This window comes from Drosophila yakuba, chromosome 3L (assembly GCF_016746365.2).
Source record: "Drosophila yakuba strain Tai18E2 chromosome 3L, Prin_Dyak_Tai18E2_2.1, whole genome shotgun sequence".
Taxonomy (NCBI): Eukaryota; Metazoa; Arthropoda; class Insecta; order Diptera; family Drosophilidae; genus Drosophila; species Drosophila yakuba.
Window position 1 is genome coordinate 22,557,440 of NC_052529.2, and position 26,910 is coordinate 22,584,349.

Consider the following 26,910-nt stretch of genomic DNA (forward strand, 5'->3'; position numbering starts at 1 on the left):
TACGTGTCGTAATGCCAACCGAGCTGCTTGACATTTTTCGCGAACGCCTTCAGTTATGCAACACATTTTTCCAGATGGAGAGAAAGAGAGAGCCAGCGAATGGGGGCGCCATGCACTGTTGGGGCCCCTTTCGCATTCTCAATACGAAGCCTACAAACAAATTAAGCAGAAAATAAAAGCTTTATCTGCACGCCAGTGTATGTGTGTTTGTGGGTGGGAAAACTTAAAAACAAGGGTAAAAGCGAAAGAGAGAAACTCGTAGTTTCTTTAGCCTCCTGCTCTTGCAGCCGCCGGAAAAGTGCAGGCAGTTAAGCACTTTTGTCTCAATGAGTGTCAACAAGCGACCCGAGGAGGCGACGCGACACAAGTCAAGTGTGACACACCCATGCGAGTCAGCACAGTTGAGGTCAGGGAAATAGGGACAAAAAATATAAAAAATAAAATAAATTGTGCGCACTGTTACCCTAAAACAAAATTGATATTTGGCTTTAAAATATAAATTGTGTCCACATGAACTGATGATGACTTCAACACGCTGCATGATATATGTATGCTACATTCCCCTTTATTTTGTAAACCTATGATGGTATTCCAAGTTCCAACAGTTGGTACATATATGAAACTACTACTACTGTTAAAGTGTGTGGTAAAATAAGGGGAAAGTAATCGTTCTATTAATGAGCCCCGGGCCAAGTGCAACAAGCTGACAACATGACCTAACCTAACCCAGCTATTTGGCTCGGTTTCCCTAGCGTGGGTGTGTGTGAGCGTGTGTTTGGGCCACTCGAGGGTTTAGTTTGCGGCTAGATATGGTCTTCTGCTGCTTGGCGAGCTCTTTCCTTTGTTTCGCCTCAAACAATGGCTGCTTAGAAGTAAGAGGTGGGCGAAATGATGACTCTACGAGGCACAAGCCTTCACATCTGGCTGCCTTTAGAATTCCCAACTGGTTGAAGCAATTAGAGCGATTTTAATGCTTTCGTGCTCGTATTTTTTCCGCTCCTTGTTCAAAGGAACTTTTTTATTTTGATTCAAATTCTAATTGGATTCCATCTTTGGCAGCAATTCCATTCAATTTGCCGGCTGACAAAAGTTGCTATGCAAACGCGAAACATGAACGACCTGAGCAACAACAACAACAACAAATCATTATTGGGGTACAACAACAATATGACAGCAGAGAGTGGAAAACTTCTCGTCACGTGGGGCGAGCCAGAAATAAAAGCGAGTGGTATAGAAAAGTTTTCGGGGAAGGCGATGAAAAGAAGCAGGGGTATTTTTTTTGATGGAATGTCTGCCATGTATACATTACAAGATTCGCGTTACGAATGTGGGAAAATCGCAGGGGCGAAAGGGGGGCGGGATGGATCCGTTCCTTCATCTTCATCTCGGGCAACTTTAATTGGAGCGACTTGAAAGCAAAGTTTTTTTCTATTTCCATGTCGCCTTTCTACTCTGAATTGCTTCTGTCCTGGCCAAGTGGCTCTTTGTGTATATATTCAGCTTTGTCCTTTTGTTTATTTATTACTCGCGCCGATTGCAAAAGTCCAAACGGATAAAGTGTCTGCAGGAAGGCCCTTCATCTTCCCTAATATAATTTAAATTTCCTGCACTGTTCATCTTCTTTTAGTGGGCATTGGAGAGTCGTTAAATTTTTGAGCTTTAGTTTTGATGGCTATAGCTGACCCTGCTGGAAGGAGAAGTTGAAGTGCACCCAAAATTGAAAAGTGGCCAAACTTTCGGTTTCTTTATTCCTGCCTTCAAGGGATGGAAACTTGCGGTTTTATTAATGTTTCTCCTTCTGTTTCTGAGCCTTGAACGTCTTCGGGAATTTTTTCTCCTGCCCAAAATTTTTCAAGTTTACTTCAGCCTGGTGTTGTTCCCGCTGATCCTGTTTGTTGTGCGGCCAGGGGGAAAACAGAAGCCACTGCAGGCAAAATGTTTCTGCCTGGAAATTATGCTGCGTGGGGAGCACAAAAATGGCTGTGAGGCATGTGAATAATGATGTTGGATGGTGGAAGAATATTTCTTCTAATTTGCTGGTACAGTCGCCATACCCGCCATACTGCTAGGCCTCTACCGCTCTGATTGCATTTCTTTCGAAATGAATTTAGTCATAGGGCTGTCCCGAATCTCTAGTGTTTTTTTTAATTGTTTACATGACTGCACAAACAATTAAAAGTAATGCAAAACTGCAGTACCGCAATAGTAAAGAAGAAACCACTGGCCAACCTCCAGCCTATGCTGTTGCATTATGTAAAGCAATTAAAATGCTACACAGCTCTGCAGAGGCTCCGCGAACCGCCACCAAATGTAGCATAACTTGAGGCGCACACTCACACACTCTCTCGCTGGCAAACAAAAAGTTGACTTTCATGGCTTGCAAGGGGTAGGGCGCGTAGCAGCTGTGTTTCGTAGGCCAGGCCGTGATTAAGGAAATTGTTGAAAATGTTAAACAAGCCAACGACCGCCCTGCTCCCCCACTTGTCTGCTCCGCTGACCTGGTAAAAAAATCTATAAAAATGCAGCTAGCTAGTGTGCCTGCCATTAGGCAACATATTGCAGTCAAGGCCTTCGCTGCATGCATTTTTTAAATGCTCTCCTTTTCCGCTCCTGTCCACCGTGTGTTGCATGCCTCCGACAGCCGCATGTGGCACAAACGGAAGCTGCTGTTTGGCTCGCATAAATAATAACAATGGCAGGAGACGGTGGGCGGTGGGTGGTGGGCGGTTGTTTGGTTGTGGGCGGTGGGTTAGACCAGCCACAAGCAGCTTGTTTGCTGGCTGGGCTGCTTCTGCCGCCTTTATTGAAACTATTTTCACAGAGTTTAAGCTGTGCGGGTGTATGTGTATCTTTGTGTACACGTGTTCCGGGTGTTTTCTATCTTGTTTAAAAATTGTTGGCCATTTGGATGCTGCTGCTGGTACATGTGTTTACCCTGTTACTTTGGCTTATTGGCTTCAACTTGCAGCTTTAAAACGAAAGTGATCTGGCCGACAAACAGTGGGGGAAATTAAACTAGTGTTTTGCACTACCCATTAATTATTTAAAAACCATGCTGAATCTGGAGAACGAATACTGAAATCTAATAAAGAATGAGTTTGATATTACTGACGGACATGTTGTTTTATTGGGTTAAATTAAATTTGCTTGTCTTAAAGTCCAAAACTGGACTGATGCAGATTGCTTGTGCAATAATTTAATTTGTTACACACTGCGGCTAACCGCATTATGTTTTTTATTTCATTCAACTGCTGCATTTGTTTCTTTTTGGGGGTTTTGTGTCACTGTCAGGTGCAGGAATTGTTTCACACCATTTTATTGTAATGCATTGCAAACAATTGTTTATTTGCGAGTGTGCCTGAACATTTATAAATATTTGTGATGTATTTCATTTAGAAGGCGAATTCTGTTTTTGCCAGCAAGTGTTATGGTCAAGTGACACCAGAAATCACTGGCCTTTATTCAGCTAGAAAAATTAAATGGGAAAAAATTCACACCTGCACCTGATAGAAAAATTTTAAAATTATCCAAGACTTGATGGAGCAGGCTTTCCAACTTTCGTTTCATTGTCCATTGAATATGGCTCAAATTAATTCAAATGTCTTACAGCTTTTATAACTCTTCTGCCGCTATTGAGATGATAATCATAGAAAATGGAAACCAGCCCGGCTTACATAACTAGAGACGTGAGATGAAATTAGCTGCAGTTGACCAGATTCCCCATTCATACCTAAGAGATTCGTGAAACATGCCAACTGTCATGTTGCCTGACACTTGCTGCACCTCATTTGTCTCTATTTCCCTAACTCCACTGGCCAATTATCGTTTATTTATACTGCAATCTGTGGGTCTGGCTGTGGGTCGCGCAGCGTGAAACTGTGAAATGGATTTCAAATTGGTATGCAGATGCTGTTGCCGGGAATAAATTTGACTAAATTATTTAATACAAAGGCCGTTTTCCTCCATTGGGCTCTCAACAGGTGCCACGGCATACTTTTCGACCTCCTCGAATGTTGCCTAAGCTGCAGCTCAGCCTGGTGGCCGCCCAGAAAGACAATCAAATGCTGCATTCATATCAGGCCCCGTCAGTATAATCCTTTTGGCGAGCCCCAGAAAATCAACCATTCCGTGGGTCAATTCTATGTAGGAAGCATCTGAATCTGCTCCTCATCCCCAAGGCCATCTCCATACCCATCCCCAGCCTGCTGTCGTGTACAGTAGCCGCAAGCACATGTCAGACAAGGTACTGGCAGAAGACAACAAGGAACACGAGTCGAGGTCTCCTGCTAATGGCTTTCTGGCTTCGAAAGCAAGTTTCAGATGCCAGATGAGATGGGACTCCAACAATCGAGGCGTATTCACATTTTTTGCTTATGCTTTGATAATAAAAACGCAGCATGCGAGTCGGACTGGGAAGTATAAATGAAATAAATTACTACGCAGGCGCAGCGGATGAAACGGAGCTTCAAACAATGAACTTGCCGGGAGGAGCAGCAATTTGAATGAACGTGCCTCCGTGTGGGCTCGCTTTCCCGTTCCACCTCCCATCCCCATTTACATTCCCAAAAAAGATGCCGACGTGATAAGCCATTCGAGGGGAGCATTCTGGAGTAGCCCGATGCCGTGTCACGTGGTCAGCTCCGTTCTCATTTGAATGCGCTGCAGTTGCAGGAGGGAGAACGAGGAGAACGCCTTCATGCAACTCCTACGGCTTCATTTGCCATTATCTTGTTGCAGTTGCAGTTATAGCTTCTTCGCTCTGCTGCGGTTAATTTATCGATGCAAACATTTTGCGGACATCTTTCCTGCTTCAACCCGCAGCTTATCCCCTTTTTGCTGGTACTGCTACGCCTACAATGCCACGGGGCATGTCAATTGTCCAGTTGCTCCGCGATCATAAAGTGCAGCACGCCCCTTCCCTTTCATGCAAATTTGACGCGTTTCCCCTTCTGCCGTGGCTACTTTATTTGCTTATTGAGTTTTACTGTGGTTGTCGTTATCTGCCGTTGTTAGGTTATCATTATGATAATGGCGAAATCACTGCAGTCATGGTTCGCTCTCGAGATGCTGCGTGGGCCAAATCGGCTCAAATTGATCTTTATGAGGTGCGATCTTTATGTCTGGATTCGTCGAGAAGCTACAGCTACTTATTATGAAGAATGCGGAATTGGGATACCCTGCATATCCTGACTATATCTTTCTGTTTATTTAAGAGTTCACTTGTATGCCAAAACAGTTTCGATAGGTCACTTCCCGCCCTCGGCTCAGGTCTGGAGCTAAGCGAAAGAGACTAATACAAATGCAGGCTGGCTTATCTGCACATGCCAAAACTTTAGGAGCCATACAGACTTGGCAGTGTTTACCACTTTCAGTGCGCTTTTGTTGCCCGACTTCCGGTCAACGAACTAAACCGCTTCCGAACAGCCACGGGGCCAAGGAGCCCGGGGATCCAGGATTTATGCCTTGTGCTTTGCTTGGGCTTGGTCAGAGCTTATAATCTTGCCACTCGAATCGCTATGCAGCGGCAGCTGAGGCAGCAGCAGGAGCAGGAGCGGGAGCCGGAGATCCTTCACTCGACCACTACACAGCTGCACTTAATTTAGCCTTAATTAATTGACCTGCAGTGGAGTCGGGTATTTCCCCCTTCTTGTCCCAACTCACTCAAAACCTCCTCAGCTCCTACTTGGCCTGCACATTTTTTGCTTCCCGGTTTTCGCAAATGTTTTGTGTGCATGCAAATCGTTCATTCGTTCATTCGTTCATTCGTTCATTCCCTCAGTCATTTATTCATTTCATTTATTCAGCCAGTCCGTCAGCTAGCCATTGAGTTGGTTCGTGGTCAGCCCCATTCAGTTTCAAGTGGCGGGGCCAACCACTCGAGTGCCCACTTGAGCAGGACTTGGCCCAAGCTTATTCTTTTTTAATTTGAATTTTATTTTTATATTGCCGTTCCGATTCACGCATTGTTGTTAGTCGGAGTCGAGATCGACGTTCTGATAAAAGCACGCACTACCTCGCGATTTATTCCTGCAACTTAAGTGGAAGGGTTAAAGATCGATAAATAAATTTGTTCAGCTAGGTCAAACGGACCGGGGCTCAAGCCCTCCGTTCTTATTTACGTCTTCAATTAATAGAGCGGCTGAGGCAGTACAGGATGGGAAGATGTGGCGAACTGGGTCAACGGTTTCGTGTGAATGCCGCATTATGGCCAGCCGGACAGCGACTAATTAAACCAAGGGCATCTCTGGATAAGAGCCAGCGGAACCGGCAGATTCTGAAGCACTCAGCTTCACTTTGGCTCCACCGATGTCGCCTTCTCTATCTTCTGGCCCACGATGATGACAGCGCCGCTGTTGTTGAACTCATTCGCAGAACACTTAATGCTCACTAATGAAATGTCAGCTTAAGTCATAACTCAAATGCAGCAAACAAAGAGGAATGGAGACTGCTACCCACATTCTCCCTCCGCGGCAGAATTTATGACAAGGCCAGGGCGCCAGGAGCTTTCGGCCTGACCATTGGCTTTTAAATATGACATGCATTTGCGGGATTAGTACGAGTGTGCCTTGGGTCTCGGTGTAGTGTCCATTGTAATTGATAAGTTTTGTTTCCTGTCCGCCATTTTTGCTTACGCGGCTAAGGGAGATTGATGATACATTGAAGGACTTTCCGGAGCACCCACCCTCCTTTTCCGGCTGAACTTGAGCTTTTTCGGATAATTGTAGTCTGCTCGAATGAAATGATGAAAAGTTTTCGCAAGTCCTTGCCACTGCCACCCATCTGTCCGCCAGTTGATTGATGAATTGATAAATATCTAGTTGAGAGCCGACTCCGGATGGCTAGAGCCCCCATTGCCGCGAAGATTGGTACAGACAGCCAGATAGAGGCATCCTTATTATTATTGCGTTATTATTAAAGCGTTTTTAATGCTAAATGTCAAATGCAGGACAGATAAGCAGACCCAAGCTGTCAATGCGCAAGCATCCAGGATAAATGGTCCTCCTGCAGCTGGAGAAAAAACTTTGGGCTCTGGCTACAGAGAAATCATTACTAAATGAGCATGTTCAGTGGGAGAAGCACCCCTGATAGAGTCCTCCTCCAGTTATCTCCACGACGTCGTCTCCGCCTGTCTCTGTCTGAGCTGCAAATCCCACTTAAAATCCGCTCCGTTTACGAAAATCTAATGATGATTAATTACCGCCACAGAGTCCGGCCTTCTCCATCGGCATGCTGGTTCAAGTTGAGGTTTCCCCCTCGCTGGGGGAAGTGCTAAGTACGCCGTATATAGTTGCTAAGTGGGCGGAGCGGCTATCGGTGGGCACGTGACGCGTCACGATTGGTCAGCTCTGTTCTAAGCCATCTTTGTCCGTGCCCGGCCGTGGGTCATGGCCTTTCACTCCCGCTGGCCTGGTCATTATCGTAGTGGAACAAGAAAGTAATTAATATGCCCAACTTTCGATTGCTGTTAATGTCAGTTGGGAAACTACCCTGCCCTCTTCTGCAGCTTAGCCAAGGTTAAGTCAAAGTTAAATGTGAGAGTTCTGGAGAGTTCTGCGCAAAATGCAACAGTGGGTAACAAATGCAATAATTATAGATTATTGGGATGGCAACGGAACCGCTGGAACCCCATTGTCGGGGCCAATCTACTGAATGCGGACTGTAACTAACCCGCTCTTTGGGGTCGATAATGTGTCAATTAAAAACCATATTCATGCTAACGGCGCTGCCAACATTACGAAATTTATCAAATTTAGATTTCCCATAATGCAATCGTTTTAACACGTAATCAAAACATGCATTCCAAATCAGATGTACAAGCTGGGGTATACATTTTCAGTCTGCCTCCGTCGGTCGAAACAAATGCTGGGTGAAACGCTAATTTGTTTTTAATATGCGGCATGTACAAGAATTATGGAAACATTATGGATTGCCTCGATTAATTGGCTGCTCAAAAATTCATAGATCGCAAAGTGTTTCTTCGTTAACACTCTTCACAGAGCTGGAGATTCGGCACCAATATGGCCGGCCAGGTCGCAAGCAAGCTTGGTCTTAACAATATTATTAAAATGATTATAAATGATTCCCCACCGGCAGGGGAGTTCTACCAACTTTGGTTCGGCTCACAGGTAGCGGCTGTCTTAGAAACTGTTCAATGCTCTCTCGCCCCTCAAGAAGTGGCTGTAACGCCTGTACACTTTAATTAATTATATGGAACTCTGTTTTCTTTTTCAACCCGTGTTCTACGAAGAATTGGTAAAAAGAAACGGCTTGCCACCGCCACTCAGTCCGCCTCTATCTATTGTTTAAGCAATTTTTGTCGGATGCTTATTCGTCTTGGCTATGTCTTGGTTTTTAATGAGCTGATTCTTGGTTGGAGGCATAGAAAACTCAACTGTAACGAGTTTTATTAATTAAAATATGGACAAAGCGACGGATGGAATAGCGCCATTTAATCCGATTTGGCCTCAGATCAGAGTTGTTTGTTATGGTAACGAGTGTAAATTTCATGGCAATTTACGGGGGACTTTGATAGATTACAGGTGTAAAGCGCTTGCTAATCAATCGAAGCTCCCATGGAGAAAAATCGATAAAATAACATTCGTTGAGTGGTAACCCCAACTCTTGCAGTTTGTCATTTATATTTGCCAACCATCATTTTCAACTTTAATTAGCATTTGCTTGGCTCACATTTATTTACATTAAAAGGGACCACAAGGATAATGTCTGGCAAAAATGGGTAATATTTGCGAGAAATGGCCGATAAAAAGCATACGAAAAGCATAAGGGCTGGACTATTAATAGCAATAAATTGAATGTGACTCAAGTGCGAGAGTGGTGTGGGTAAGTGTCCCTGTATCTCAGCAGGCAATATTTGCCAGCTTAAATATTCATGTGCGATCAAATAATGCCAAGCCATCCAAGTCCACGTCCACATCGACAACAGAACACAGACAGACAGCCAGGCCGCTCAGCGAAACTCCCTCAAGCAGGGCTCATGTATTCGGGGTGCGGTGGAACACCACAAGTTCTAACTTCTTATGCAAAGCCACTTAACAAAAAGCAATTTATTTGCACATAATTTGTCAGCACAGCCGGAGGATATGCGGAAAGATGAAGCAAGAATGGGTAGCGGAGCAAGACGCACAGGATTCGAACTCACTAAAATTACAAATTAATTTTACCGAGAATTTGCGCAAAAACTACGTTGAAAATATGCTGAGATGCGATTACGACGAGGCGAATCCTCCCCACCAACACAACCACCTTCTTGCACATTTTCCTTTTACTACATAAGATTTCGTGGAGTAAATGAAATGTATTGAATTGACATAAAAGTCGCTCAAGTTAATTCCACGGATACGTAATTGGTAGGTTTTCCCGACCCCATCCCTCCTCCCCCAAAAGAAACCCCATGCGACCCCGACCGCTGCCTCTCATATGATTACGGGGTTGTTGCTGGCTGCCGTAAACGGAACCCACAGAAATCCATAGAAACTTTTTCGTTCTTTCTTTGGGCCTTTGGACAATGTCAATTTGTTAGCATTTATTGAATTGTGAATTATTAAAGCGTACAAATTGAAATCGTAAGTGTAAGTGTGTGTGTGAGTGTGTATGGGTAATATGCGGTATGCATGTGAGTATGTGGGTATGTGCTCACCAGAGAACTGCAAGAGTGGCATTTTTTGCCACCCTGATCACACTCAACAATTTTGAGTGCGGGTGCCACTCACACCGGTTTTCGCGGGTACATACAAACACCCGCTCAAAATATTCGGGTGTCTGCAAACACCCTGGTGCCTGCGCACCCGAATCAATGCGGCACCCTACGTCGCGGGTACCGATCACACTCGCCACTCATAACGAAGGGTAGAGAAGGCAAACATGCAGAAAAAGGCAAGTGCCTTTTTCTCGGAAACACCCGGGTGTCTTGGTAAACACCCGGGTGTTTTGGTAAACACCCGGGTGTTTTGGTGAACACCCGGGTGTCTGGTAGACATTTGAGTGTCTGTGGTAGGTAACATACGAAAAAGAAAAGTACATTAAGTACTGAAAAACGAAATATATTATGCCAAAAATCTGTAGAACTATGCATTCTATTTACAGAAATTTAACCAACACGAAATAGACATTTCTTTTTTATATCTTATATTATTTGCTTTGTTACAATTTTTAATATTTAATTACCATATTAAACTTTGTATGTATAATTTTTCTTTTTAAAATGATAAAAAAAAAACAATAGAAATAGAATTGTGTTAATTAAGTATAAATACTATTTAATAATATACATAATATATTATTTAATAATACATATGTAAGTTTGTTTTTTGTTAAGACATTAGATACATCAAAACGCAAAAACATGTGCACGACCTTTTTCTTGGGTGTTTCCAATCACCCTAAATTTTTTGGACCGTGTCTCGCTTCCACCCATACAATTTTTATGCATACAGAAAAGTACCTGCGGCCGTTCCTTGCTTGCGCGTCACCCACTCTAAACTTCTTTGCACAGCAGACACCCGGGTGTTTTTTGTGCAAGTACAAAAAACACCCTGGTGGCAAAACACCCGGGTGTTTGTCATTGCTAAATTTAGGGTGTCTCCAAACACCCGGGTGCGGAGACTCCCGGTGTTTAGCGGGTACACTTAGGGTGCCGGTGGCTTGCTGCAGTTCTCTGGTGCTCACCGTATACATACATGGATGTATGTATGTACTTATCTGCGCTTACAAAACTCCATATTGTGTGCAGGGCACAAAGCAAAGTCGATTTAGTTGGCCAAATAAGCAAAGGCCGAAAGAAAATTGAAGGCCAAAGGGAGAATCGGAAGTGGGGAAAGGAGAATGGCCGAGTGAAAAATAAAGCCGTAATCAGTGAGGTGCAGAGAAGGCAGAACGAGATTGAGTTAGGGCCAACAGCTGATACTGGGGATGGGTCTGAGCCGAGAGCTGAGGGGAGAGAGTCCTTAAAGGATTTCGCAAAGGTTCTTTAATTTTAAGTTTCTTCTGCCAAGATTCTTTTTCATTTATTCCACTTCAAGGACCCCCTTGAAAACATTGCTTTAAGAATGGGAATGACGATGCCGCCCCCGCTGCCTTTGACAGAAACGCCCACAGCACTTAACCCCCTGCTGACTGAAGGGGAGGGGTGGCCAAAATAAATGCCAATGAAACCAAGTAATAAATGCAAACACTAGCACACGCTACACACACACATACGAATTGATTGAAAAGGAAATTCCCAAACAAATGTGTTAGTTATGAATGGGCGCGTCTTTGGGTTGGTGGATGCTGCCTGGTATAAATTCAACAAAATGTATTAAGTAAATATGAAGGCAACAAAAAGTTGCTAAATAAACCGCTATTCAGAGTCTGGTTGGGCTGAGTCAGCTTCCCCAGCTTAGCTGAAGATGTTCCTTTCCCTCTTTGTGGCCGGAAAATCGATATCCGAAAGTGGTGGATGATGATGGTCCGTCTATAGGTTCAAACGACCATACATCCCTGCCCCGATATTAACAGCTTTTATTTTCTTGTGCAATTTCTCAAATATTTGTCTTGGAGTTTTTCTCCGTTCCACAATTCTTCTGGTTCCTGCCAACCAAAACAAATGGCAACTAATGGTGGATGGAAGATGGTGTCGCGCTCAAGAACCAGCCAGGAATTGGCCACGCTCCCTCCGCCACTCTGCCACCTTAGCCGAGGGTAGAAGATTCGTTTCCATTATCAAATCGTTGACATTTATGCCGCTGGCTGGTATCACTTGATTATGATGAGACATGCGACGTGCCTCGGACTGCAGCTTGAGGTTGGATCTGGACTTCGACTGCTATGTTTCTGGACTCGGACGTGCTAAATTATCGCCAGCTCCTTGTTGGCCTGAATGACCCGGGGCATTGTTTAGTTTATAAGTTCGTTAGTTAGTTAGTGGACTTAGCACATTGTCTGCCAACTAAAACCCTTGCCCAATCCTCATTCCCCACTTCCCATTGTCTTGAGCTGTATGTTTGTGGGCAGTCATTGGAGCTTAAACCGGTCGATAGTCCTGCTGCATGCCCCTCGCTGGCTAGGCGAGTAATTGCCAAAGCAGCTTAAGACAATTGAAATTATGAACCCATCGGCTAGTGATGCTTATGCGTATGTGAGTCCAGTCAAGAGGTCACATAGCGATAAGCGCCGGCATCCCGAGGTCGATTCACGGATGGGTTGATTTAGGACTCACGATCCCGGACATTTACCGCATTGAACGTACCTGCAATTAGAAAAGGCAAATAGAAAAATTCAGTTAGTCAAATAGTCGGTCGAATGGCTTTAAAAGAGGTTTATGTTCTTCTAAGTGGTAAGAATTTCTGGCCAGAGTTCTGGCGTCTTGAACTGCTGCCAAATGTGTCGAGAAAATGCGACAAAAGCAATTTTTAGAAATAATGTTTACGACTCTGTTGTCTGTTATCTACCTCCCGGTGGCGGCCATTGCCGCATTTTAGGCGCAGCCATTGAAAACGGATTTGGCTGCCAAGTCCTGTTCAGAAAGCCAAAACAAACTGAAAATTGCATAAATTATCGTCAGCTAGAGGAGAGGGTTGCCACAGCCGTGTGGTTTTTCACTGCATTTGCTGTGCAAGTAATAACAGGCCATAAAAATCACACTCCAAAGAGGGTGGGCAGAAATCCTAGAAAACAAGAACGATATAGTCGAGTTCCTCGACTATCAAATACCCGTTACTCAGCTAATGGGAATGCGAAAGAAAAATTTTAACATTTTTATTGGCATATCGATAAAAATCGCCAAAAGAAATTAAGAAAATGAAAATAAAACCATTTTTTTAATTGAGGGCGTGGCATTTTGTTGCCGTTTGTGGGCGCTAGACTGGGCGTTGCCAAAATGGTTTTTGGTATACCTACAAAAATTTACCTTACAAATATAAATCTATACAATTTTTTAAAGTGTGGGCCTTCCTTTTACCTGTTACATACTTTTCAACGAATCTATTATACCCTTTTACTCTACCAGTAGCGGGTATAGATACGTAAATATTGGGTGAAATGAAGTCACATACTCGGCCGCATTCCCGCACTCTCCGAGCAGTTTCGCGAACCCTCTCAAGGATTTTTCTGCAATTGATTTGAAGGCGAAGAGGACTACTGTGGACTACTATTCCCCCCATGACAGAGGAAAAGTGATAGCACTTGGACCTTTCGTCTTAGTCCATAGAAAAAGGCCAAGACTTTGTCGTTATGACAAGTGAAGTCACCGAAAAAAACAAGGAAGAGAGAAATGGCACAGGAATGAGCGACAAAAAACGGGAAAAAATGAAGAAAAGCCGGGAAACTGCAATCGTCATTTTGTTGGCAGTGCTCCCTTACAGTTCAATTGCTGCGATTTGATGTCCTTGACGTCCTTTATTCGACAATTTCTTTCTGTAATTTCCAAGCTGGACACAAAAGCTGGAGCCCATCGAAAGAAACAATTTTATGTGCACGTGTATCTGTCTGTCTAGAAAATGTTCCGATTCCGATTTTTAATCAAGGAAAAACTCTATCGATTGCTCTATAAATACTTGTCATTTTGCCTTTTATTTATCGCTTGTGTTTCGGCTCTGTTCGGGTTGCTCCAGTTAGGTATTGCAAACAACAAATTGCAGCTAGTAAAATATAAATTTTATTATCCCAATTTTTTGCACTCATCAATATCGAATGTTCTGGGGCGGAAGGGAGAGGTTTGCAGAGGGGTCCGGAGCATCCATCAATTTTTATGACACCCCAGCGAAAATAAAAACTCGAATCAGAAAACCAACATCCGAATTTTGAATGCACACGAATCCACACCAGCGCCTCGCTCCTTCTCCTGTTTCTGCTCCTGCCGACTCTCTTATCAGTTACAAAACTGCAATATATTTTAGCTGGGCGCCACCGCGATGTTGTTAGCACCAATTTTATGGCTTTTGCATTGTTATTGATGCTCCAGTTAATTTTTATTGTTCACTGCATACGGCAAAGGCAATAGCAGCATCGAATTGCAACCATTGTTATGATTATGGCCAGGATTTGGAACCCGGGCAGTCAACCCCTCGCGATCACCATGCCAATCAACCCCTCATTTAGCCAAGTTGTACCGTTTGGTGTAATGCAATTACTTAACTTGTGCAACTTTTCTTGGAGACTTCAAGTGAATTGACTGGAGCTCAGCTGCCGTCGGAGGAAACTCAATTAAAACATCAGAGTCGCGATGGTGCAACATTCCCATCTCCCCGTGGCTATTTCCAACATAGAGCTGAGCGCAGATGCTAGCCGATAATTAACTTGAAAATCCACTTTTAGTTGCTCGGACTCTGTTCAAAGCTCAATTCGGTAGCCAGCTGGGGGAATCTAGTTCAACGATTCGCTTCGAGTAATTGAAGTGTATCCTAAAGATATTCTTTCTATATTCAATGTTCTTGGCTTTCATGCATCCCGATTATTTGCGGTTCTGCCTCCAATCCGAGATTCTCTCGACCGGTGTCATCTCAAGCGCAAACTGTTCAAAACCTAATGAAGCGTCCAATTTTTTGTTGGCGCTTTTTTCTTTGCCTTTCTCACCGAATTCAATTTGCGTTTCGGGTTTTTGTAGTAGGTCGCAGTCTGTCTTCCGCCTCGGCACGCCCCATTCTCTGTCAGAGTCCGACTGGAAACCTTAGTTCTTTTGGGGTTTTGGGTTTTTCTGTTTTTCTTTTTTTTTCCTGTAATGCTCCATCGCGCTTTATAACCCGTTTGTTTGTCTCTCAGTCAGTCGCTTCATTCGGTGCGGTTCAACCTTCATTAGGGCAGCAATTAATTGTCATTTGTCAGTTTTTGTTAGACAATTCTGTTGCTCTCGGGGATTTGGTGTGCATATTTATGAATGAGCTCTGACGAAAAAAAATGATGTTAACAAATCGGGAGAAGAAGACATTACTGGTATTTGGCCGACATATGGGAAACCAAAAGCTAAAAAGCACGAAGCGAGAAGAAAACTGCGGGAAGAAAAAGCTTGTTTTGCTGGCCCAGCATTGAAAATTGGATGCCAAAAATGTTCTGGCAGCAAATGAAATGAAAATCGAACTAATGTAAAATTTAGACCGCACACACAAACCCAAAAGCTATGTGGCTAAAACAGGGTTGAGGGCCGTTACCCGCTGTACATCTGCAAAAATGTTCGGGACTCTCGTTATTGTTGCCACTGCAACAGCTGCTCCCGCTGCAGCATGCTGCATTCGAAAAATGTTGCATAAAACTTGGTGCCACCCACCGCCCACTGTTTTGTGGGGGAATCGCTCCGCCCAAATCCCGCCTGCAGTTTGTGCGCCCCTAAGTCCATATCTGTGTATGTGCATGTGAATGTGCGTGTGCTGCTTTTGTTGGCATAAAATTTTGCGTATAATTAGAAAATTGTGCCAGGCTCCTCTGCCGCCGCCTCCTGGTCTTCTTGTTCCACTTCATAGACAGCTGCTGCAGCGTACTTTTCTTTGGGTGCATGGGCGGATAGAGAGCCTGGTACATCAATTAGTGCCGCACAAAGCCACAGTGCACTATGGGGAATTTGACCTGTTTTTTTGGCATAAATGTATTTTTTAAAGTGTTTCAAATTTTGAAATTTTTTTTTTTAACATATTAAGAATTGATCAAAGATTTATAATCCGTAACGCAAATGTTAAATTAACAGTCCACTGTTAAAATTAACAGCTGTAAAGTCAGCTGTTGCAAACACAAAGCACATGCCATCGGAGAGCTTCTTTTTTTAGTGCTTACTAAAATTAATATTTCTTGAACCACAAGGCCTAAACCCGTCAAATTTGAAATGAATACTCATTCTTGAGATGTGTACTATGTGTTTCTACTAATATGTTGCTTAGTTCGTGCGCGTAAGCTTAACAATTTGTATATTTATCAAGTGATGTTCTCGTCCAACTTTCAAAATAAAATTTCAACTTTGAATAGAGTTTTAAAAAATTGTTCAAATTTGTTTAGTAAGTGTGTTAGTCCATGTTGTAGAGTGATTAATTCCCTATTTAGAACACATAGGTTTCATTTGCGAATTTTTGCGACTTTTCGCGAAAATTAAATTATTAGGTAGCAACCTCTCAATTTTCAATGCGGCCCTCCTAGTAGAGTGGCGCACGCATTGTGAGGCATATCGACGACAGTCTTCTTGAAATTAATCAAGGTTACTTATGGCATGTTTCATAACACTTTTTTGCATAAATGAAAAATAAAAATAAATAAATAAATGAAATAAAAAGCTTTATAATACCCGGCCTGGACGGAAGGCAAGGCCCGTTGAACATCATATGAAAACTACCACTGAAACGGCTCTGGCCTTATGACGAACAAAAATGAAAAATAAAAATTTCTTATTTTTCAACGTTAAAATAGATACTGAAGAATATATTGGGTAGAAAAAAAAAATCGGTAAGATAGGGGGGCGGCGGGAGGCTGATGTGGGCGGTTGTTCGAAGGCGGCGACACGCCCACTTTGCCAAATTGATTGTAAAGGTGTGTATAAGAATAGACAAAAAAATTATCATCGTATCTTAAATATTTTACGAGATATTAATTTATGCCAAAAAAACAGGTCGAATTCCCCATAGTGCAGTGGCATGTGGCAGGAGAACCCAAACCCCATTCCCCCCGACTGCCAAAAATTGTCCCTCATTCCCTGTCATTTCGAGTGTAAACTGTGAGAGGTGTCATCTTCCCCTACCCTAAAACACATCCCCATCTCACCTCAGCACGAATTCGAATTCCCCCCTTTGTGATACGCCTTTGGAGTCCCACAGCTTGTAATTGCTTGAGGTTTATTAAAAAATATTTGTCTGTGCTTGTAGACATCCTGAAACTTCGTGTTTAGCTGGACACTGAGAATCAGTTAAAACGCACAAAAATATAGAGCACATTAAAATTTTCAAAAGTCTTTCTTCTCAGTTATTAAAACGATTTTATATCTGTTACTCGTAGAGTATAGCAGATTTATTTATATTTCTATTTTATAGATTTGCCAAAAAGCTTTTTGCCAAGCCCACTCTACCGCCCACAATTTCTACCTATATTCCAGCACATGTTTAAGTTTCGGGTTCGCACTTCCACTACATGAGTTACGGGTATCTGATAGTCGGGGGCTCGACTAAAGCATTTTCTCTTGTTTTTTGTATCTTTAATAAAAATCAACTATCACTATAATAATAAGTTTTGCTCCATGCCTGAGAACTCTTGAAATATTTGGCAAGGGGTAAGGAGAGATAATATATGGTTAGGTGACCCGTAGCTCCCTTTAACTTTTTTATATAGGATATAAAAGTGCAGCAGCGGTACGTTGAAAACTTCAAAAAACTTTATCTGCTGGCCAGGGTCCAATCCAACCTGAATTTCAATCCCTAGCATAGACGCAATCTTACTTACAAAAACTGCTGTGCAAATTTATGCAGTAAAACTTTAAATTGATTTTTATTCCTTTTTAGCAGAACAGGGACAGATATAGAGCTAGATATGGTTCTGGGGGTTGGGGAACAGGGAAGACAAACTGTGAAAGCAACAAAAAGAAGTCAGACAATTTAGTTTTTTAATCCAATGTGACTTTTGCGCTGCCAGGAATGAAACTCTGACCGACTGTGGGTGGACTCGGGTCTGACAACTTCGGATGCGATATGCAAATGAAGCTTCTACAACTTTGGGCTATCGAAAGTCGAAGTCCGTTCGGAACCGAAATTCCTCCAATGGCAATCCAATCCCAAAAAAATGCAGCGTGATTAATGTCCCAACTTTTTACCATGTGGCGGGGGCGGATGCGACGGCAGAGTTGGAGGGGAGTGAGGTACTGTGCTAATGGCCACCTAATCGGGAAAAGTTTTGTCTGATTTTAAGCTCTACCGTACGAGGAAATCTGTTGGTAGACTGCAAAATTGAATATGCGAGGGGCCAACTTTTAAGCCAAAGAGAGCAAATTAAGGGCATTAAAACAAAAGTTCCCTTCATACGTGATAAAGTCAAAATGTCGAATGCAACTGTAAAAACAATCGGAGCCCGCAGCCCGGTACTCAAGTTGTAAAAGCAACATTTAATGGGGAACTTTTTGACGATCAATCCCTCGGAAATCAGGAAAAACAGAAATGTCACTCCATATGTTCCATGAGGTTCATGAGTCCCAATCGCTTTCCGAATTTGTACGTGTTAATGACATACATTCCCTGTTCCTAATGTTTTCTTCTGTCTAAACAATGGTTTTCTCATTTACTTTTCTAGTTGTCTATGGAACAACATCGCCAAGAATAACATTGGGAGATGCTGCAAAGCCAAGCATTATGTGTCATTAATGCAAATAAATTATACAAACTTTCCGAACACCCGAAAAGCTCTCTGTGACGGGAGAAAGCTGTATGAAAAAGAATGTAAGAATAGAATGACGATTAAAAATGCATTACTTGGGAATATCCAGCACAACACAAAAGTCTAAACATATCCATTTCCAATCATGAAAAAGTCATTTGAAAGTCGCTAACCCACGACGACAACCCTTTCTCCTTCTGATTATAGTTCGCGTTACCAGTCCCGTTGTTGTCATTACCAATTAAATTGAATTAAACAGACACACGCAACAATTTGTTAACAGTAAATGTCTCCTCCCAGGGCAAGATATATATTTATACCTACATACTTATTTGAGGCCTCGGGTCGGCGGCTAGGATAACGCTTTCCATTCATGCCACAGGCAATCGAAGAGCATGAAAAATGCATGACAAGGAAACTCAAAACTCATACACCCACACGAGCGAAGTGGGAAACCGCAGAGGAAGGTTGGTTGAGGACGGATTGAGGATGGGGACCGCTATCTGATTGACAGCTTGACCGATTTCCAGGAGCTGCGGGTGGGTTCAACGATGTGTGCAGCCAACACTGACGACGCGACCGATGAAGCAAGCGAGGTATTCAATTACACTCCTTCCATGAAGACACATGAGCGGGCATGGGAGGTGTGGTCTTGGCATGACATATCTACTGGCCAGTTATATTGTGGCTGCCATAACTACTGCGGCTAATTACACGCATATCCCGCACTTACTTTCCCGCCCACTGTACACCAAACACCGCCCACCGCCCACTGCCACCACACCAGGCTCAGTTAGGCATAAATAATGTCGTCTCGCAGTCGACGACGTGTAGAGTCCCGATATACATCGGCGGCTCTATCGTATTACCGGTTTATTAGTATCCCATTATGCAATCGATTCATACATCGTACAGCCGTATTATATGGTTTATCGCATTCTGTGAATCGCAGGATATTTCACATGCGTTGGTAATTGCGTGGACAATGCCTTGCGGCATTCGCTGCGGTTACAGCTGTGTTTAGTCCCATCCCAAATTCAGTTGCCCATGGGGTATTACTTTCCTGACTAATTATGTCAAGTACAATGCCATCCTGAGCCTAGGGGTAATCCTTGACGAGCGTGGCTTCTACTTAGATCCCTTTAGTCCAAGACACATCTTTCGTTCGGTGGGAAAATCCCATTCGGTTAATCAGATCGCATCAGTTGCTTGCATGTCGCGTTTCATTAGCTGACAAAACGGAAGGGGTTGTCAAACCACTCCACGTAAACTATTATCTCGGTTAAACATACCCCACTCTTGCCCGGTCAACACCCACAATAGACACTCTGGTTGGCCGTCGATGGTTGCATGTGATAAAAGTCGAGCAGTTTCCGCAGACCCATGGATCCTACGCGGCTTTGCGGCTCTACTCTTAAGCCTCCGACCACAAAAACTGGGCTAAGCTGCGTACTCAATGTATAGTCCATTGTTTGCCGAGTGTGTCTTGGTCGTAGTGGCACGCTCCGCTAGGTTTCACTTAACACTTGACCCCACGCAACGTCAACGAGAAAGACAACAAAAACGAGGAGCGTCTCGCACCTAAACCTCTTTTACTACTTTACGGCTAATAAACAGGCAAAACCAACAATGCAGCGCGACAAAGGAACGCAGCAAACTGAACAAACAAATAAATAAATAACTACATTTTTTAGGAGAGGTATAGTTGACAAACTGTCTGCGCCCGCCTTCATCCCCCGTCCTTCCTTTATAGGGTTTTCCTGGAGGCGTCTTCGGTTCTGATGGGTTTTTATGTAACCTATAATTTTCATAAGTAACCGGAAAACGTTTTACGCTCCTCGGCTTCCGTTGACCCGACCTGAATTACCTGTTCGACCGCGTCATCGTCTTCGGAGCGTCTCCTGAAATTCGTTTTATTGCTCGTCTGGGTCATTTGTCCCCGTTCGGTTTCAGTTATCACTGAGCTGCGTCGGTGGCGCCTGCGCCCCATGACCCGCTGAACCATGAAATCGCCCGATGTGGAAGCGGACCTGGACTTCAAATGCTTCTGATCGGTCTTCCCAAAATCCCCAATTTGGGTTCCCAAAGTTGGTATGTTGGTCACCACAAAGTCCGATTTCTTAATCCAGCCTTACAGTGCATCTTAGTGCTGGTGATGTGGATCCATCATTTTAAAGGCCACTTTTTAAAGGACTTAATTGTGGGTCTGCCACAACCAATTATTTGGGAAAGTCCGCCGCTCAAAACTCGAGTTGCAAACTACTGTCTGCCGCCTCTAAGATTTTTATGCCGCGTCACGCTCTGGCATGCCGCCGTAATTTTTCATATGTATGAGCTGTTTCTTTTTGTCAGGCCTTTTCTCCCTGGCTTTCTGTGGCTATTTATTATTTAACATGGGACCGGCTGAGTGCGAGTGAGTGCGTGTGTAAATCTTGTAAATCTCTTGCTTTCAACACGGCGGCCACTACACCTACATGTGGCTGCCCCGTTTTCCCAACTTTTCTGCCTGGTCATAGCTTTTAAGAGAATTCTTTAAGCGAATTTAAATGCGATTCATGACAGGGGATTGGTGCTATGGGAGATTCTTCCCTGTAAATTGCATGTTTTAGTTATCGTTTTGCTTTGGTATAGTTTTAGTTTAGTAGCCATTGTTAAGTGGCCCATCCTCGCGTCCTCCTTTAAAGCCCCCATGTCATCGACAACAGTCGGAGGCTAGTTTTTTGAAGCGTCATCAAAGGGAAATGTGTTTGTGTTTTGCGCTGAGCTGTGCCTATATTTACTTGTATTTTTATTTGAACGTCCCAATAATCTGAACAAATGTTTGGTTTCGATAGAGCCCATATCGCCCCCTTCCCCTACGGAAGTTTTAATTATTAGTTGCACGAAGTTTTCGGGGCATATGAACGTGAAATATGCATATGAAATGTAGAGTCGATTACTGATTACACGGCCTCTATGGTCCAATTAGCTTGACATTAATCCGCTTGATCCCAGCACTTTATACTTACTATTTACTAGCTACAAAACCGAGAGTCTAACTTAGATGTTGTTGTTTCCGATTCCGCGGGGATTTAGTCAAACGCGAAAGCTGATAATTGAGGCAATAGTGTTGATTTTTGGGAGCTCGATGAGCAATGGCTTCCACACTTTATCCGCTCGAAAACGGATACGGATGCCGAGCGAAGCTCGTTCAAATCAGTCATCTCTGTGTGTGAGTTTCGTACAAAGAACGGATGTGAGTCAATCAACAACAATTGGAAACCGAAAACAATTTCAGTAATTCGAGAAAAATAGAAAATAATGTGAATATTTGCGATTCCACTAACTGTTTGGGTGCCGGCTTGTTTATTGGCTAAATAACTAATTAAACCGCAGTTCAAATATTGCCGGGCAATTTAAAAAGCGCGTTTTGGGAAAATGTGCAAACATTTGGCCCTGTATACTCGACCTAACGTATCCGTGGTGGGATATGCATCATTGATCGAAAATAATTTTTGAGTGTGCGCGGCTTCCTGTTCTCCCCGTACTTTTATTTTTTATATCCCACCCGAAAATGTACAGCTTTTCTCTTTGCAGGACTCGAGAAGAAGGTGCTAAATAAATTTGTTGCCAGAAATATAAATGCCACACGTTACGTTTATTTCTGCTACACCTGGATCGCTTGGTGAATGGTGCCTTCAACTTTTTCCACCATTTTCCACTCAGTCTCCTCCTTCAAATGACCTTCACGGTGTTTCCATTTCGCTCCGAGCTTAGGTTTGTCCTCCTTTTTGGACGTGTTTGTCTTTCCCGGTTTGTTTTCAATGCATTTTATAGTTTGACTTTTACTTGGAAAACTCTGCTAAGGGATATGTTTAAAAGCCTTGTAGCTTACCATTTTTCACAGTCAATTTGTAGTATATGGTTTATATGGTACGTACCTGAAAACTAAAGCTATGACATTTACGAGAAACTAAGTTAAATTTAAGACATAACCCCACTACGGAGGAAACGAAACTTTTGCTATGCCAACAGCCACATGGCCACATGGTGTGCCACCTTTCAGCAACTTCCCCCTGCTTTCGTTCTTTATGTAATCGATACTTGTTTGAGTTTCGAGCTTACGCATTGATACTCAGTTACTCTCAACTTTTCGCTAAGTAGGTGAAGAACAAACGACAATTCACTGTACCCATCTAGCTTTACAGGAAGTCAAAGTACTGTCCGAACCCTGCCACTTCCCCCCAAACGAGTCTTTGAGATTTGTAATTAAATATTTTTCACAAGGCAAACGCTTCACAAAGATTACGACTTTCGAAAAAAATACATCCCATTCATCGGAGTGCTGACTGAACGCGCCTTATCTCGGAATGCACTTAATTGTGGGCTTCAGTTTCCGTTGGATAAACCCCTCGACTTTGCCTTCTATTTTTTTATTTTAATTTGTATTGAAATTGCCCCCTCCCACTTCCCCCACATTTCGCATGCAAATTTCGGTCTTTGCCTTGTCCAGCGTTAAATTGATGGTGAGTTGATTTCAAATTCGATTTCAATTTATGCCGAAAGCGCTTGTATGCGGAGCTGAAAGGCCAATTGTCAAATTCTTGGGCTGCCCTCATATCGCCTCCTCTGTTTTGCACAGATGTAGATTGCGCAGAACTTTGGCTGCTCATCCCTCTTTTGTCTGCCCGCGATTTCTCGAGATTATTTTTGCATTTCTGATTCGGTTCTCGGAAAATTATTTTGGCCCTGGATAATACTTCTCGATACTTTAACCCAGATAGAGCACCAACCAGGTTCTTCCTATTTAAAGACTGGATGCTGCCCCTCCTTTCTCCCTTCCTACACCCTGCCTACACCCTGCCGCCTGGCCTCCCAGGGACTTTTAGCTATGGCACTTTAGTCATGCTAATTAGTCCAATATTGAAATTAATACAAATTTCAATGCCCGCAATTTGAGCGGAGGAGGAACATGCAGTTAGGCAAACAAGAAGAACAGCTGCTTGGGGGTGACCAGAGTATCTGGGTCAAGTTATAAGTTTCCGTAAATATAGCTAGGAGGAGACAGGGATGATCCACTAATTGAGATTTGTTGTAATTTTAAGTTCTTCCTTTTCAAACCTTGTACCGAAAAATGCTTTATTTCAAAATTTTTCATACTTAAAATTGGTACACGCCGAATAATGCTAATGATGAAATTTCATAACTTTATTCTGGCCCCGAATGGTGTTCTAAAATATTTTTCTCGTTTATTGTCACTTCATATTAGGGGGAAATGTCATTTAGCATTGACAGAAGAACTTATTAATGTCAGCTCCCCCCTCTGTTTAACAATAAAAGCGCACTCTGAGTGCGCCATTTTTTACGACACTTGGCTGCTCAAACTAATATAATTTTTATGTCTCTGCTGCTTCAAAGTGTCAATAAAAATGCTGCGCCAAAAGTGGGACACATTCCGGCCGAGATTGACCCGAAACCTGCACCGCATACACACACATTGGGCACCGCATGGGAAAAGGGAGGGGAACTAGGAAGAGGGATTAATTAAGCGCATTACTTGAGCAAACTAATTCATCTAAACTGTCATCATCATTTCGAGCAACTGTCAGACATTAGATGTTGACGAAAAACTTAACACGTTACCCAACTTAATGTTGGTCAGGCGGAGCAGGGGAACTGGGAAGAAGTGGTTAGGAAAAAGTCAGTTTTAATTATGTCGGAGCTATGCCGGCTAAATATTAATGAGCCAGCACGGAGCACGCGAGCGAACAACCGAGCAACCTGGCAACCCTTATAAATATTGCATGGCCCTGGCAACCCATGAGCTTATCAATCAATTTTTTCGACACTCGCAATTGGTCGGACAGTTCTCTGTGTGTTTGCAAAACCACCGACTAACTATGCCTCATGTATATTCACCATTAGCACCGTCATCATCATCTTCATCATCACAATGGTTTAAAAAGTTATTCCTGGCAGCTCTCTGATTGAGTGGCATGACCTCTCGGCGACCTCTCCCCCTCGGTGATGTATGACAAAGATTTGACAGCTCTAATTCAAATCTTGTGTACGTTTTACATGCGAAATAACGAAGACCGGGAAACTCTCGGAGTGGAGCACTAATGAACTACATATGTCGGCAGATGGAAAATTACAAAATCTTGTATCTTTAGTTTTTAAAGTGCAACATGGGGCAGCCTCCCCCATACAATTTCATACCATTCCATTCCATCCACTTGATGTCAACCGCAATGAATAAATAGACTGCGTAGCCGGGATTCTGGGGTATTGGAGGACTGGGGCACCAGTGCAGGTCTCCTTCAAGTTCCCAGCACGCGGAAATATCTTCATAGACAGCGTTTTGGCATGAACGAGGTGGAGGGTTCGCGGAATGCGGAAGTTGTGCATTGTTTGCGATATTTTTAAAAACAAAAAGCATGGCGAAACAAAAAAAAAACCAAACTGCAACAAACGCTTGTGGCACACATTTTAAGTTATTCGCAGAAATGCGACTCATAGAAAATATGGCAACAAAAGAAATGACAGCAACAGCAATTGTTTCTAAAGGGAGTTCTCAAACCCATCAAAATTTCGTCCAGTCAAATGCCGTAAGCCCCCGAATTACTTGAATTATCTTTAAATTGGCTAGGCTGCCGTCTCGAAATAATTAATTTTGTCAGTTCAGTGTCAACGCGGCGATTTCAAATGCAAATTGTCCTCCATAAATAACGAAAATTGCCCAGCTGGTGTGTCAATATTAATTGGACTGTTATCGCCCGGGGCGGCCGATTTGGTTTGCTGCTTGCTTAACCTCTGAGTCGCAAATATATCTCCCGGATTCCGTGGGCACTGGTGCTTCGGGAAGAAGGTGCCTTCGGCTGTGTGGAGTCAATGACCGTGTTGAAAAGTAACCGCAGGCAGTGGCGGAAGGCAATGCCGACGGACAAAAGGCGAGGGCAGAAAAGAGCCCCCGGTGCATTCACCTACATTTCGCACGCCATTTCCCCCCTGAAAATCCCCCTTCCCGACAACGTCCGCACAAAACAAAATGGCGTCAGTGGTGGACACAAAAGGAAGTCTGCGGAGAATGGCTGACGGCGGAATATGGAGGGACTGACTAGCTGGGTGGAAGTGCAAAAGACAACAAAAGTCAACGGCTAAAACACTCTGGAGCCCCGAAAGTGTCCGGCAGTTGGTTATTTAAAGTTGCAAGGTGGCGCACTCCGGCGGGCGGCGGATCAGTTGCTGTTTACAGTTACTTAGCACGTAAAATATTTGCTCTGAGTGCTCTTCTCCACATTTATGCTACGCGAATTCTTTAGTCGTTAAAAGCATAACCCTGAAGAAGGGGATGCGATGTGAAAAACCTACAATTTGTGTGTGATAACTTTTGGACCTGTGTGTTTGACGCACACCATAAAATGGTAATATGCGGTTTATTAATAAATACTCAGTTTGTAATGCCAATGATCCTATGTGATGTTCTTCACACATTTAAACTGCACTGGTAAAGGAGAGGATAGGGTCTATCGATGGGTCCCCCAAGCAGCCGTTTTTCGCTAGCATTCGAATACATTTAATTTAAACTTTTCTCCGCACTCAAAGGCCAAACTGAACTCACACAACTTTTCCAGACTCCACTTGTGCCCATATTTTTCCAGCGCTTTGCGGCTTTCCTTACCCCGTACTTACTCGACAGCCTTTTTGCATTCACCACTTTTTGCATTTACTATAATATCTCCGGCAAAGTGTAGGAAGGGATGGGATGTAGCAACCAGCATCGGGCAACTCTTTAGCAATTTTGTAATTTAATTAAAAATATTTTTTCAAGTGGTTTGCGCTGTAAATACAACAAACTATCCACCGCTGCCTCCCCACGTCCTTGGTTCCGTTTTTCCCCGCACTTTTCTGCACTTTTCCCACAGCCCGACTTTGTCTGTGTGAGTGTGTGTGGAAGAATTTTAAAACTTCATTTTGGGTTGCCGACGTCGATTCGAAGTTTTGAGTGCTCAACGCTTTCGTGAGGGAGTTTTTTTTTGCGTGCGTGTGTGTGTGTGTGGCACAGAGACTGTGTGTAAATATTTTTTGCAATTAATTTTGAGCGGCTTATAATTTACTAATTTAGTTTTTTGAGGCGAAAAACTTGCTTGCACCACCGAAATGTCGGAAGAAGAGCTGCAGGGCGAGTTAATAGCTCTTTGCGCACCAAAAACGTTAGCTATATGTGACAAGCTGCACTATGCGGCGTGATGACTTTCAGACCCTAAACGTTCCAACCCAAAATCATAGGGAATCGCTCGCAAAATGGTCTGTGAAAGGCGGGCCACAACCGAAATTAAATTAATCAAAATATATTTGCATATTTTACCAGCAGCTGGCCCGAAATGAAAAGTCCCATGCCCCACAAACCTTTCCATGGGCAGAACCGAAATTCTAATTTACCAAATGTGGGAAAAGAATTTCCAGACGAGTGGGGCAGTTTTGCGGATGGAGGGGCATGGCTGCTGTGGCTGCCTTTTTGCCATCTATATGATGCATATGTGTGCCACTCATTCTTTGGCTCCTTCTTTTTTGGCTTCTCCGCACGAAACTAAAACTAAT

At 43.3% G+C, this 26,910-nt stretch overlaps 1 protein-coding gene and 1 long non-coding RNA gene across 8 annotated transcripts in view; one reads left to right on the forward strand and one right to left on the reverse strand.

Annotated features, from left to right (window-relative positions):
- The window catches only part of LOC120321542, a 42,152-nt gene extending 37,736 nt beyond the window's left edge, over window positions 1–4,416 (forward strand). The window contains exon 2 of the long non-coding RNA XR_005561199.2: window positions 3,610–4,416. This is a non-coding gene — a long non-coding RNA (uncharacterized LOC120321542). The remainder of the gene's footprint in view (window positions 1–3,609) is intronic.
- Window positions 1–26,910, reverse strand: part of LOC6535144 (teneurin-m) — a 114,776-nt gene that overhangs the window by 51,236 nt on the left and 36,630 nt on the right. The window lies entirely within an intron of this gene.